This window comes from Capricornis sumatraensis, chromosome 16, assembly GCF_032405125.1.
Source record: "Capricornis sumatraensis isolate serow.1 chromosome 16, serow.2, whole genome shotgun sequence".
NCBI lineage: Eukaryota > Metazoa > Chordata > Mammalia > Artiodactyla > Bovidae > Capricornis > Capricornis sumatraensis.
In genome coordinates this window covers 70,967,202-70,981,193 of record NC_091084.1, presented here as the reverse complement: position 1 = coordinate 70,981,193, position 13,992 = coordinate 70,967,202, and positions in this window count along the sequence as shown.

Genomic DNA, 13,992 nt, shown 5'->3' with positions numbered 1-13,992 from the left:
CATTTCCACTGAAAGGCAAACACTAGTTTATGTACTTATATGCTCTAACAAACACATGTAATTCATGAAATTCAGCAACAGAAACCAGCATTTCTGGGTTAGCAGAAGTACAGTGACAGACACATAAGGAAGAACTGCTCTTAGTAAGAGTCAAGCAAAGAGGAAATCAACAGACGAATGAGATATTTTTGGGGGCTCGCTGTATTCTGAAAGGAAATAATCCCCATAGATGTGTTCTTTATGTATTCCCTTAATTCTGCTGATTTGGTGCATGACGCGTAGGCTAGACTTCTGCATATGCAGCAAGGATAGCCCCCATCCAACATGCGCTCCCTCTGACTGTAGGGTCTCCAGGCTGAAAGCCTGGGGTATGAGGGGAGTTTTAAAAAATGCATTTCCACTCTAAGTTAACAGTGGAAATTGCTGAGCAAACCATCATATTAGCTTATTCATTGTCATATTTTTAATTAAAAAAATCTTTCAATTTTCCCATATATATGTGCACAGGTGACTAGGTTTGTATTATAATGCATGATTTTTAGCTTTTTAATCTTTATGAACTAATACCTTGGCTGATTTGATAATGATATTATTTGGATCATAAATACAAAGTCAGATTTTAGCAATCAAATTTTAGAAATCAAATTCATTCTTACTTTAATTACTGCTCCAATAGTTTTTTTTTTAAGATATTAGGTAATTGAAAATGGTTTCTGTGTAATTATCTACTTAATTAGTAACAGTTCATTTTCAAGGCATCATTCTTGTTGAAAATGTGCCAAATGACAGTTGACTGAGAGATTGTGATATCTGTCTATTATCTTTCTATCTACTTATCTATCAGCTATCTATTATTTTTATGCAAATACACACACAGATACACACACAAGACAGGGGTTATCAACCTTGTTAATGTACATATATAGCCAAAAAGATCAAAGTAGACTTTCCTATCCTTAGTTGCAACATCTTGAACTTTGAATTCTGAGGCTTTATATTCTGGTTTCATCTGGTGAGACATCAGAGTCCTGTCTTCTCTCTGCGGCTGGTGTACTATGTTCATTCAATGGTCATGTAACCGACATCTTCAGGGCACCTGCTGTGTGCACAGGTCTGGATCTTCGTCCCCGTGACCCTGCCCTTAAAGAACACTTAGTCTCCAGGGAAAAGCAGGCAACATAAACAGGTGATCATAGTACAGTGTGATAAGTGACAAACAAGGCAGATCAAGAGACTCCTATTATTCAAATACTTTCTTCCAGGTCAGCTACTCTGTTAGGAACTTTACAAGTGTTCTTTCATTTAATGGTCACTGTGGCTGTAAGTGGTGAATACTATTTTTACTTTATTGATGTGAAAACTAAATTCCAAAAACTGTATGTGAATTATGGAGTCCTCAGTAGGAAACTCAACAGCTGGTACAATCCAATTAGCAAAATTCACATAAGGCTTAAGAAAGGGATGGCTTTTCAAAGCTGTCAGTGGTTTGTTGAACCACAAGGGTTGTGGAGTAAGTAACCTTAGGATGGTAGGAGAAGAACTCTCATAGGGAGAGGTTACTGGCAACCAGAAGGAGAGAGCTTTGCAGAGAAGATCACTTTAAGAGCAATGACATTTGTAGATGGTCACAGAGAACCCAGCTGACCCCACGGGGATGGCCTGCCTTCCTCCCTTCTGATACAGATGTGCCCTGTGGGATGAAGCCCATCCAAATCTAGAGGAAAAGCTACCATTGATTCTAAAGTATCAGCACTTGTCCTGCTAGGATGGAGACTGGGTGTGGAGGAGCAAACAGAAATCATGGGACATTTGGTATTTGTATAGGACCTATGGAAGTTTGGGCTTTTCTGTGGCTCAGCTGGTAAAGAATCTGCTTGCAATGAAGGAGATGCAAGAGACGCAGGTTTGATCCCTGGGTTGGGAAGACCCCTTAGAGAAGGAAATGGCAACCTGCTCCAGTATTCTTGCTTGTAAGATTCTGTAGATAGAGGAATCTGGTGGACTTCAGCCCGCTGTGTCACAAGGAGTGGGCTTACATGCACACAGACCCACACACAGAAGTTTCAGCATGAAACAATCAATCAATCCCAGAGATATTCTGCAACTTGTCTAGTTTACCTTTACCTTTAGAGGCAAATGGATATGTCTGCACTTTTTGGTTCCTACCAGCTGCAGTTTTGCCACATTCACTGGCTGCTGCTGCTGCTAAGTCACTTCAATCGTGTTCAACTCTGTGCGACCCCATAGACGGCAGCCCACCAGGCTCCGCCGTCCCTGGGATTCTCCAGGCAAGAACACTGGAGTGGGTTGCCATTTCCTCCTCCAATGCATGAAAGTGAAAAGTGAAAGTGAAGTCGCTCAGTTGTGTCCAACTCTTAGAGACCCCATGGATTGCAGCCTTCTATTTTATTTTATTTTATTTTATTTTGGTAGAGAGGCATGTGGGATTTTAGCTTCCTGACCAGGGATTGAACCCACACCCCTACACTGGAAGACAAAATCTTAACCATTGGACTACCAGGGAAGTCCCTCTCTTTTAAATCACCTCTATGTTGCATTCTCTCTTTTGCTAATTACTTCATAATTGTTTATTCATATGTCTTTTAAAAATATCCAGCTTTAGGTGGGCTGGATATAACTTATATTGATATGTTATCTATCTGGCACGGAGAAGGCAATGGCAACCCACTCCAGTACCCTTGCCTGTAAAATCCCATGGACAGAGGGGCCTGGTGGGCTGCAGTCCATGGGGTCACTAAGAGTCAGGCACAACTGAACGACTTCACTTTCACTTTTCACTTTCATGCTTTGGAGAAGGAAATGGCAACCCACTTCAGTGTTCTTGCCTGGAGAATCCCAGGGACAAGGGAGCCTGGTAGGCTGCCGTCTATGGGGTCGCACAGAGTCGGACACTACTGAAGCGACTTAGCAGCAGCAGCAGCATCAATCTGGCAGCGTGTTTATCAAGTGAATGAATTAGCTTTTCCATTTTCTTTGGAAGCTCACTTTTTCCTCTCTGGTCTTTTCCTGCCCTTGGGGAACCCAGCCTCCAAATAGCAATGAGAAGTCTTGATGGTCTATTTCATTCGTGCTGTTTGTGATGTCAATAATAAAATACTAATAAACATACAGAAGTTTATATGCTTATCAGGATTTTAACATTTATTGTATTATTCATTTCTAATAGCCACCCTGCAAATTTGGCAAGTCATATGAATCTCCTATTGTGTTATACTTACTGAATAACAAAACTGAATTTGTTATTCAAATATCTAAACATTCAATGCAAAAAAAACCCCCACAATTATTTATAAAGCACCTACTATGTGCCTGGCTCAATTTTAGGCATGAGCACATAGGTTATATCAGTGGGGAAAAAGAAAGACAGGATCTCTGTTCTTGTTAAGTGAGGGAAGATGAGTAAAACAAATAATACATAGAAAAAAAAGGTTATTGAGTTGGTTGAGTGAGATAAATGCTATATTAAAAGAAAAAGTGGAGTTGGTAAATGGAATAGTGATGAGGAAAGATAAGATATGAAATTTTGAACAACTGGCTTAAGGGAGCATCTTATGAGAAAGTGACTTTTAAGCACTTTAAGAGTGAAAAGAATTGAGGAAATGAACTCCATAGATTTGAGAGAGATTGGTTCCAAATTGAAAGAGTGGGCAGGGGCATGCCTGGTCTATTCAAGGAATACCATGGAGTCAGGTGGGACTGGAAAGGAAATAGTAAGGGGAGAGAGTTGCAATTAAAAGATAGTGAAGTCATGATATAGTGATAGTATAAAGTCTTTCAGGTTGTTGGAGGGACTATGTTTGTTACCTTTAGTGAGATGGACAGCCAGTGGTGGGTTTTGCTGACTTGGCTTGTATTTTTAAGTAAGTATCCTTGTAGTTTCATTAAGAATTCATAATAGCAGGACAGATATAGAAACTGGAGACATACTAAATGATATATGCTATAAGAAGAGAAAGTTTAAAAGTAGAAGGAAAGAATCCAGGAAAGAGATAAGCTGTCTTTGAAAACCAGTTTAGAAACTTCCCTGGTACAGTGCTTAAGATTTTGCCTTCAAATGCAAGGGTTGTGGATTTGATCCCGGGTTGGGGAGATAACATCCCACATGCCTCACAGGCAAGAAACCAAAACATTAAACAGAAGCGATATTGTAACAAATTCAATAAAGACTTTAAAAATGGTCCACATCAAAAAAAAATTCATTTAAAAACTTTAAAATTTAAAAACTAAAACCCAATCTAATCATGTTATTCCACTGCTTGAATAGCATACTCAGCTCCCTTTAACTATCACAGATCACTGGTTTATTCATTCATTTAATTACATGTAAATACTCCTAGATAGCTACCATTTGCCAGACACTGTCCTATGTGTTGGTGATGAGGTATTGAAGGAAACATGCTGTCTCTGCACTCAGTGAGCTTACATTATAGTGGGGAAGACAATACCAGATCCCTTCACTGTGTAATCCCACCCAGTTGAATGTCTCCATCCTTCATATGCAGTCTTACTACACCTTTTGATGTTCTCAGCACATGCCAGATCTCCTCTTTATAACTAGGCAAAGCGGGTCATGCTCTTCTTACCTGAAATACCTTCGCCTCACTCAAATCCTCCTTTGCCATCGGAGAACGTCTCATTCGCCTTCAAACTACCCAGTGTATTTATCCTGCTGATACAGCTTTTGCATATTATCCATGTGACCTGTAAATGTGAGGGTCCCCTTTGATACCCTGGGGGCTTCTGAAGGACAAAACATCCTGATTTATCACCTTTATGGCCCCAGAATATAGCTCAGGGCAGGGCACAGAGTAGCTGAAGTCGTATATCCTAGTGATGGGTTGAGATGCTTTGGGAGTTCAAAATAAATTAAATGACTAAGGAATGTGTTGGGGAAACAAGAGAGAAACACATAAAACAATTAGAGAGCAGAAGACAGTATGTAATCAAGTGCTGAATTGCTGCAAACTGTGAATCTATAGGGAGGAGACCTTGCGATCTGGAAGCTTTAAGCAAGGCTGTGGTGCTTTGGGATTGGTTAGGTTTCTGCAGCTCATCAAGGGCAAGCCTTTGCATTTGGTATGTCTGTAGCAGCACTAAAGGGTCAGGGGCTGAGTGTCCAGATGATGGGAAAATGCCATCACTTCTTCCCAGGTGGCACTGGTAGTAAAGAATCCACCTACCAGTGCAGGAGACATAAGAGATGTGGGTTCGATCCCTGGGTCAGGAGGATCCCCTGAAGGACAGCATGGCAACCCACTCCAGTATTCTCACCTGGAGAATCCCCATGGACAGAGGAGCCTGGCAGACTGCAGTCCATAGGGTCGCAAAGAGCTGGACATGACTGAGTGGCTGAGTGACTGAGAACGCACAGAAGAGAGACTGCCTTGATGTGACAGTCTCTAACATCCCTGGAGAAGTGAGACTCTGACTTCAAGTGGTTTCCATCTGTAGGTTGTTAGTCTAGGTTTGAATCATGTTTTTTTAGGGGTAGATGAATTCAGCTGTGAATGTGACTAGATGGAAGATTTCCCAGAAATCAGAACATTAATCTGGTTTTCCCTTCTCACTGGGGACCCTGGATGTTAAGACAGCAGAGTGACCATTTCCTTTTTCAATTTTTTTCTGAGATGTGGAATTATTAAAACATCTAGGCGACTTTCTGAATTTTCATTTAATGGTAAATTTAGTCCCTGATGTTAAACTTTTTGCTCTGTGGGGAGGCAGCCTCATGTGTTTGACACAATCAAATATATTATGCAATCACTGCTTGATGGGGTTAGTGCTCAAAGTGGGTAAGAGGTAATTCTTGATGATAAAGTAAGATTATGTTACCTTGAAATAGAAGAGACTAGTTACATTCATGCCATCTCTCCTTCTAACTATATCGTGCCTTTAATCTACCCACTTCACTTTTTACATAATTACTGCAGCAAATTATAATGAAAGGAAAGGAGGTTTGAGGTTGGAAATTACAGATTTAATACCACCCCCATCACAGAGCGGCTCTGTGACTTTAATGAAAGCATTTGACCTCGGTTCCTTCTGCTCTGAAATGGAAATATTATTTATAAATTCTTTGACCTGTCTCCTGGGAGAATCAAGTAAGCTAATGAGTAGGAAAATACTTTACTATAATGCAATAAAATATCCATTGGTTATTATTATGACTCTTGCACTTTTCCCTGTGTCTCTGTGAACGGCAATGTTATATGGATACATACTAGACTGCAATTACGGTTGTAGCTTAGGAAGAAGATTTTTAAAACACACATGGGAATTTTCTATGGCTACTTTATAAATATGGTTTCAGGCAGAAAAAAAAAATATATATAACACACACACCCAGAGCTGCTGGCAAGAGTACCTCCTTCAGATTCGTCATGAATTGTAGATGTTCTTAGCCATCTAACAGGTTCTGGTGACAGTTTTGAAAAGGGATATCTCATGTTTTCTGGAGGATTCTAAACTCATCCATTTATTTGGGGATTAAACAATAACCCTGGGGATATGGCTTCTCCGTGTGAAAGTGATTCCTGGTCTTCAATTGTATTTAAGTCAATGAAACCTAGGTTAAGTAGTCAAGGCCCACAGAAGAAAGCAGATTTACATTGTGCCCCTATGGCATTTCATTCATGTGGGAGCTAAGAATGGATTTTATAGCATTTGGTTTGTGTGCCTCACATACTTTATTCCATAGCTTATAATAAACTATAATGGAAAGAATATAAAATAAATATACATATATATGGAAAACTGAATCACTTTGCTATAAAGCTGACTCTAGCACATTTTAAGCCAACTCTACTTCAATTTTAAAAAGAAATTTTGATATTTTTTAATAGCTTTTACAAATATCTTAAGATATTGTTAGATGTCTTAATTGAAATATGTGCTGTGCTCAGTCACTCAATTGTGTCCATCTCTTTGAGACCCCATGGTCTGTACCACCAGACTTCTCTGTCCGTGGGATTTCCCAGGCAAGAATACTGGAGTGGGTTGCCATTTCCTCCTCCAGAGGATCTTCCTGACCCAAAGATGCAAGGGAAATCTCCTGCATTGGCAGGCAGGTGTTTTACCACTGAGCCACCTGGGAACCACCCCATTTTAATTTAAAAGTTTTTCCAAAAATAAGCTATGGGGAACAAATATAAATGTAAATGGTCTGGATAAAGGGAGCCCTTGGTCCACTTTCTCACTATATATTACACACTTCCTCCTTGACCTTGGAAAAAGTATATTAGCATGTAGCAGGCTCTGAGAAGTCGCATAAGAACTATCTATTCCATTGTGAACAAACACCCACATTTTATTTCTTACTCATGCTTTAGGACCGAGAAGGCAATGGCACCCCACTCTAGTACTCTTGCCTGGAAAATCCCAGGGATGGGGGAGCCTGGTGGGCTGCCATCTATGGGGTCGCACAGAGTTGGACATGACTGAAGCGACTTAGCAGCGGCTTTGGGAAGAAAAAATGAGCCTGAAAATTCCAGAGGCAGAAGTGTCAGCTCTCTGGTCAACTTGTACTTGGTAGCCAGTTAGAATGTTTATTTTCCCATACCTTGGATTTCTAATGTCTTAACCCCAGAACGCCCTTACGGTAGCCCTTGGATTTCTCATAGCATCTCTCTAACCTTGGAGACATGAAGACTAGTAGCTTTTGTTGCACCCCAGAGATAATTCTGGAATGTCCTCTTATCTCACTTTTTCCTCTCTCCACTTTGCCTTTCCTCTTTAGTGTTTTCCTATTTTTTCTTCTCTCTTCTTCTCTTAGTGTAGCTTTACTAGAGGCCTATGGCCCTTTAGTTCCCTGTGCACTGAGTAGCTTACTTTCACTGAGGATATAATTTTGAGGCTTCGATTTAAAATAGACTCTGCAGATGTTTTCACTAAGTGAGCCCTTTTAAGCATCTCCTTGGGTGCATGAGGTGCTCTGCTTTTGTTTTTACCACTGGAACAGTTTCCACCCAAATTAATGTGCAGCTATGACTACAGGGGTACAAAGCAGGGATTGTGTGATGACTCACTGGGTAAACAGTTTTTAGTTGCTTTGAACAATTCCTGTGTGTGTCTTGGGTTAGAGGAGAAGATAAACAAATATTCATAAGCAATAGCCCACTCACCCATCCCACCCCCTTCAGGTAGAGTTTTAGTAATATTATCATCATGGTCAGAATGAGACTCTGTTCAATAATACCTCCCATGCAGACTTTTCTGGCATCACTGTCTGTATTACATTATTGTAAAGCCAGGCTAACATTATGAGCTTATCTTCTTGCACAAAAGAAATTAAATGTGTCTCATAACTAAAGTCTTAACATTAGCTTGTGTCTCCAAAGGGAAGGGCAATTAGAAAGTTTCCAAATTAACATTCTAATAATATAGCAGGATTCAGTGCTAGTCAGGGGTTTGTTTGCAACAAAATGACCTGTCTTTATATACAATTAGTGTCTATAAAGAAATGGTATGAAATATGAATTTTACCAGTGATGTTGCAGTTTATATATATATATATTTTTTTTTTCTTTCTTTTTTAGTGTGGGGGGCTAGAGTTGGTCAAGAGGTAGACGGTGTGATTCATAGTCACCCAGTCGTGTTCAATTCTTTTGTGACTCCACAGACTGTAGCCTGCCAGGTTCCTCTGTCCATGGGATCTCCCAGGCAAACAAACTAGAGTGGATTGCCATTTCCTTCTTCATGGAATCTTCCTGACCCAATAGTCAAACCTGGGTCTCCTGCATTGCAGGCAGACTGTTTACCATCTGAGTCACCAGGGAAGCCTGTGATTCATAGTAGATAACAGATTATACAACAGAAAAGTAAAATTGTTGTGACTGGCAAATGGGTTTTATTTTTCCCCCAAATAAACATACACATTAAATAGACTTTATCAAATCAAAGTATGCATTTATATGTTCTATATATACACATATTTTCATATACCTACTAAAATGCTAAATGTGCACACCTCAGTGGTGAAAATGGTAATTAAATAAATTTATCTCAGGTAATTTCATACCTTAGGTTTGACTCCCCACTTCTCAAATATTTATACAGTAAAAGTCCATCTTGTAGGACTTCCCTGGTGGTCCAGTAATTAAGACTCTGCCTTCTAACGCAGGTGGTGCTGATTTGATCCCTGGTTAGCAAGTGAAGATCCCATATGCCTAGCGGCAAAAAAAAAAAAGCAAATCATAAAATTGGTGCACATCAAAAACATCTTTAAAAAAGCCCTCTATCTTGTGTAAGAATTGATCCCCTAACCAGAGTTCTAAAATAATGTATATTTGTACTGATATCTATAACCTTTCCTGTGCAAGAATTTCATTTTTATATAATACTAAAACTGTATGGAAAGAATTGTCTACCAAGTGACTGGCAAGTGAGCTATTAATAGTTAACAGAATATATAAACCCTTTCAAGAGTCCAGGGTCCTCCCACCTGGAGCTCACTATGCCCTTGAAACATAAACTGCAATATCATATTACTCTTTGGACCTTATAGTCTCATATGTAACTGTATATAAATGTATATAAGTCCATGGGTGTGCATACTGTTTAGTTTTATAGCTATTATGAATTAAAAGGCACCATTGAAATGTTATTTTGTGAAAGTCAAGGGTTAGAATTGCTCATGCAAAAATTAAAGGAGAAAAACAAAAATAAATATGAGACCCAGCGTAACTCCAGCCTGTGCCCTTTTGTGAGGTGATATGAAGGTGGTGGCTTTTAATTAAAATGGAGCCGCTGTGTCACGGCAGCAGTGATTTGATTTTGCCTGCCTGTCCTGCTCAGAAATTATAGATTGAAAAGATGTAATTAACAGAAAATTAAAGATTCTCCTTCATTCTTAGTTACGTAAAGGATTCCTGTGCTTTTCCTCTTCTAGCTCCCACTTCTCAGCTGGTGTGGAGCCTTTTAAGTTGCCTTTTCACACCACATGAGTCAGTGGCATTAATTAGCAAAGCGGGACTATGATCATTAACTCTGATATGAGGTTTCTCTTCCCCATCTGACCCTGTACAGAGCAGAAGAATTTGTCAGACTAGAAGGCTGGGAACCTTTTTGTCCTCTGTGCTTCCAGCTTTAATAAACTCCAAAGAAGCCCCCTTCATACTGCGGAAATGGTCAGGGTCCTTTCCTTCCCTGTGATGCTACCAATCCACACAGATGTGGAGTGGGTTCATTGATTCGGAGGTGTTTGGATCCGAACTAGGGCCAATCTGAAAGAGCCCCTCTTGATTATCCACAGATCGCTCTGCTACTTTGGCCACTGTGCATCCCTACACAGAGCCCCCCTTTTTTATTCTTTGCCATATGACTCTAAACCAAATGACTCTCCCTCAAATTTTAATCTTTCAGTGAACTTGCATATTATATCACTGTGCCTATAAATGGTCCTTCTTCTAACACTGGCTGGTCCCCATTTGGTTTTGCCAAGAACCTCGGAATAAATTCTGCCTCTCAGTGAAACAAATTTCTTCTTCAGTTATGTCCCTTTTTTGTTTCCTGATTTCAAATCTCCTGTCCTCAGGAAAAAGTACTGTGCATAAGGAGGTTGCGAGTGAAAGGGCCCCCACCTTGAGAAACTGACATTTTCTACTCTGCTTTAATAGATATTTGCACCGGGATCCAATATTTTATTTCATTTTTATTGGAGTATGTTTGGTTTGCAATATTGTGTGAGTTTCTGCTGTACAACAAAGTGAATCAACAATATGTATACATACATCTCCTCCCTCTTGAACTTCCCTCCCTCCCGCTCCCCATCCCACACCTCTAGTGCATAACAGAGTACCGAGCTGAGTTCCCTGCGCTATACAGCAGGCTCCATCTATTTTACACATGATCGTGTATATATTTCATTCTTACTCTCCCTCCCTCGCCTTCCCCTAGTGTGTACACATGTCAGTTTTCTATGTCTGTGTCTCTATTCAGTCCACACCTATCCTATTATTCATTCTTTTTTCTTTCCATACTGCTTCCCCAGCCTTTCTCCAGAGCCCGTTTTGTATAGAATATCACTGCTGTTGATTTCTGTGGGGAAACGTGTCCTAAACTAGAAAAAGAGGAGCCACCTAGGCCCGCCTTCTGCTGTGCCTTTTTTCTTTTTTCCTTAATGCCTTGTATTAGTGACTAATTTTCACATTGACACATTTATCCAAACATAACATCGCATGTTTACAAACATCTAAGCTGGAATTAATTAAATCAAGGGCTGTAAAAATAGCTATTAATTATTATCTTCATCCCATTATTTTGAGGGTATGCAAATGAGCAATATTTTCCATTCCACATCTTCTCTGATACACAGTGCCACCACTTTCTACATCTGCTACAGTCTTATGGAGAAAAATGGTTGAAACAGAGCCTGTGTGCTTTCAAGGAAAACCTCTGATTTGGAAGAGAGCAATTTTCCCCATTGTGGGAGCAATTTGCAGAATTCTAGGTCATATACTGGGTGGAAAGTCCTAGGTCTTCTGACAAAGGACCAGGAGTGATAAGGCCAATAGTTGGTATTATTGAGGAATATATACTAGGCACGCTTTAATTGCACTCCTGGGTGCCCCTGTTGAAATGCCTGTTCACTTGATTGATGTGGGATTCCTGGAAGTCTCTGGCCCAAGGGGTCATCATGCAGGGACAAGATGGGTAGGAGCATTCAGTGAGCCAGGGATGTGCCTGGATGAACTTACATTAGCGCACACCATAGCAGTAACTTTGACTCTTTTTGATTGTGACCCATAATAAAAGTACATTTTACATCTCAACCCAGTTATAAACACGTATTTATAACCCCCTTATAAACACACATATATCACAAAACAATTTCCTATAAAATGCCTTCTGATATCCTCTTTCATTTTATTTAAAGCAGGTCATGAGCCATCAGTCGATTTCATGACCAACGAATGGTCATTACCCAGTTTGAAACCATTTTCTTATAGGGCTGCAATGCTGCAGCTTGTTTCTATCACTTGCCTGTGCATTATCCTGTGTGCTCATCACAGCTGCCTGATGCAATGAGGGTCTTGAAGCATTTTGAATACTAATATTTCATATTTTAGCAAGAAAGGTACACATATCAGAAACATTCATGTTCTTGACATTTCACAAGTTGAACACACTTAGGTAACCAGCACCTACAACAGGAAGCTGGCAAAAGTCCCCACCTCAGATGCCCCGTTGGGATGTTCCCCAAGGATGCTGACTGTCCTGACTTCTAAGGGCCTGGATGAAGTTTGCCTATTTAGGTTATATTCACATGTTTTTTTGTGCTTTATATAAATCATATGATACTCTTTTGTATCTGGCTTTTTTTGTTCGCATTATATTTGTGAGATTCATTCATATTGTTGTGGAGCCTATTAAATGTGAGGTTGTTCATTCTCATTTCTATATCTTATTCCTCTGTATGCATATACACAACTTACCCAATTATTGGATGATGGACATTGGGACAGTTATGGTTTTGGCCTATAAGGACTAAATAGCGCTGCTGTAAACATTTTAATACGTGCCTTTGGTAAACCCAAGTACACATCTATATTGGCTATAGATACCTGGGATAGGCATTATTGCATTATAGGGCATGACTATGTTCGGCTTTATGAAAACAACCAATTTTCTAAAGTGGTTGAACTAGTTTATGTTCCTACCAGCAGTGAGATGCTTTTAATTCTTATGAAGCAATTCATTTTCTACATAGGAAAAACAAGGCTTAGGACTGAAGCAGGTTACAAAAGTCACAGAGCTAATATATTACAGGGTTAGAACTAATATTGAATTGCAGAGTCAAAGTCAATGGCTTTGTTTGCTTTTTTCCTCTCTGTTCCTTATTAACACTTATGGAGGTCTTTGAAAAGGTCATTTGTCCATTTTCCATCTTCTCCAAGTCCTCTCACATACATGGACACACAAACACATACACACACTCTTTCCTCCATGTAGATATACATATAGCCTCCCACAACACACACAGACACAGGCACAAAGGAATACAAACAGATATATACACCCTGATACACACAGGCATGTTTAGAAGCAGATACTTACAGACACACAGATAGACATACACATACACATATAGCTGTGAACATGGAGACACACGCAGATACATACACAGATACACATCAAGATACACACACAAGTACTCTGGCATACTTGGTTATATGCCATATTTTTTCATATTTCATACTTTGGCCAACAAAAGAATATGTTCTTTAAGATTATATTTGTATGATGCATGGATTCTTAGTAAACACATGTGCATAACTTAGTTTTACAGTGATTTCATTTTTACAGTTTTAAGTTTTCTGAAGAAATACATTTATACTCTACTTTGGTAACACACCCTGAGCTTAACTACTAGATTGATATCAAACTTGTTCATTCAGTATCTACTGGACATGCTAATGTTCACTTAATTCATAAGCTACAATATCTAATGTAGGGGTTTATTGTCCCCCTGAGGAACACTTTCTATTCATGTTCTGCTGATCTATGGAGAGGAAATGTCTTTGTCAATGACTGAAATGTAGATCCTACAATTTGGAGATCGGTATATATATATATATATAATAGCAAACTAAATATGCATATATACATACTAATATATGTAAATATATTTATACATATATATTTAGTTTTCTATTGCTGTGTAATGGAGAAGGAAATGGCAACCCATTCCAGTGTTCTTGCCTGGAGAATCCCAGGGATGGGGGAGCCTGGTGGGCTGCCGTCTATGGGGTTGCACAGAGTTGGACACGACTGAAGTGACTTAGCTTAGCTTAGCTATTGCTGTGTAATAAATTACTACAAATGTACTAGATTAAAACAAAATATCTTATGAAAAGATGCTCAACACCACTAGTTATTACAGAAATGCAAATCAAAACTATAATCAGATATCATCTCATACCAGTCATAATGGCCATTGTCAAAAAGTCTACAAACATTAAGCGACGGAGAGGG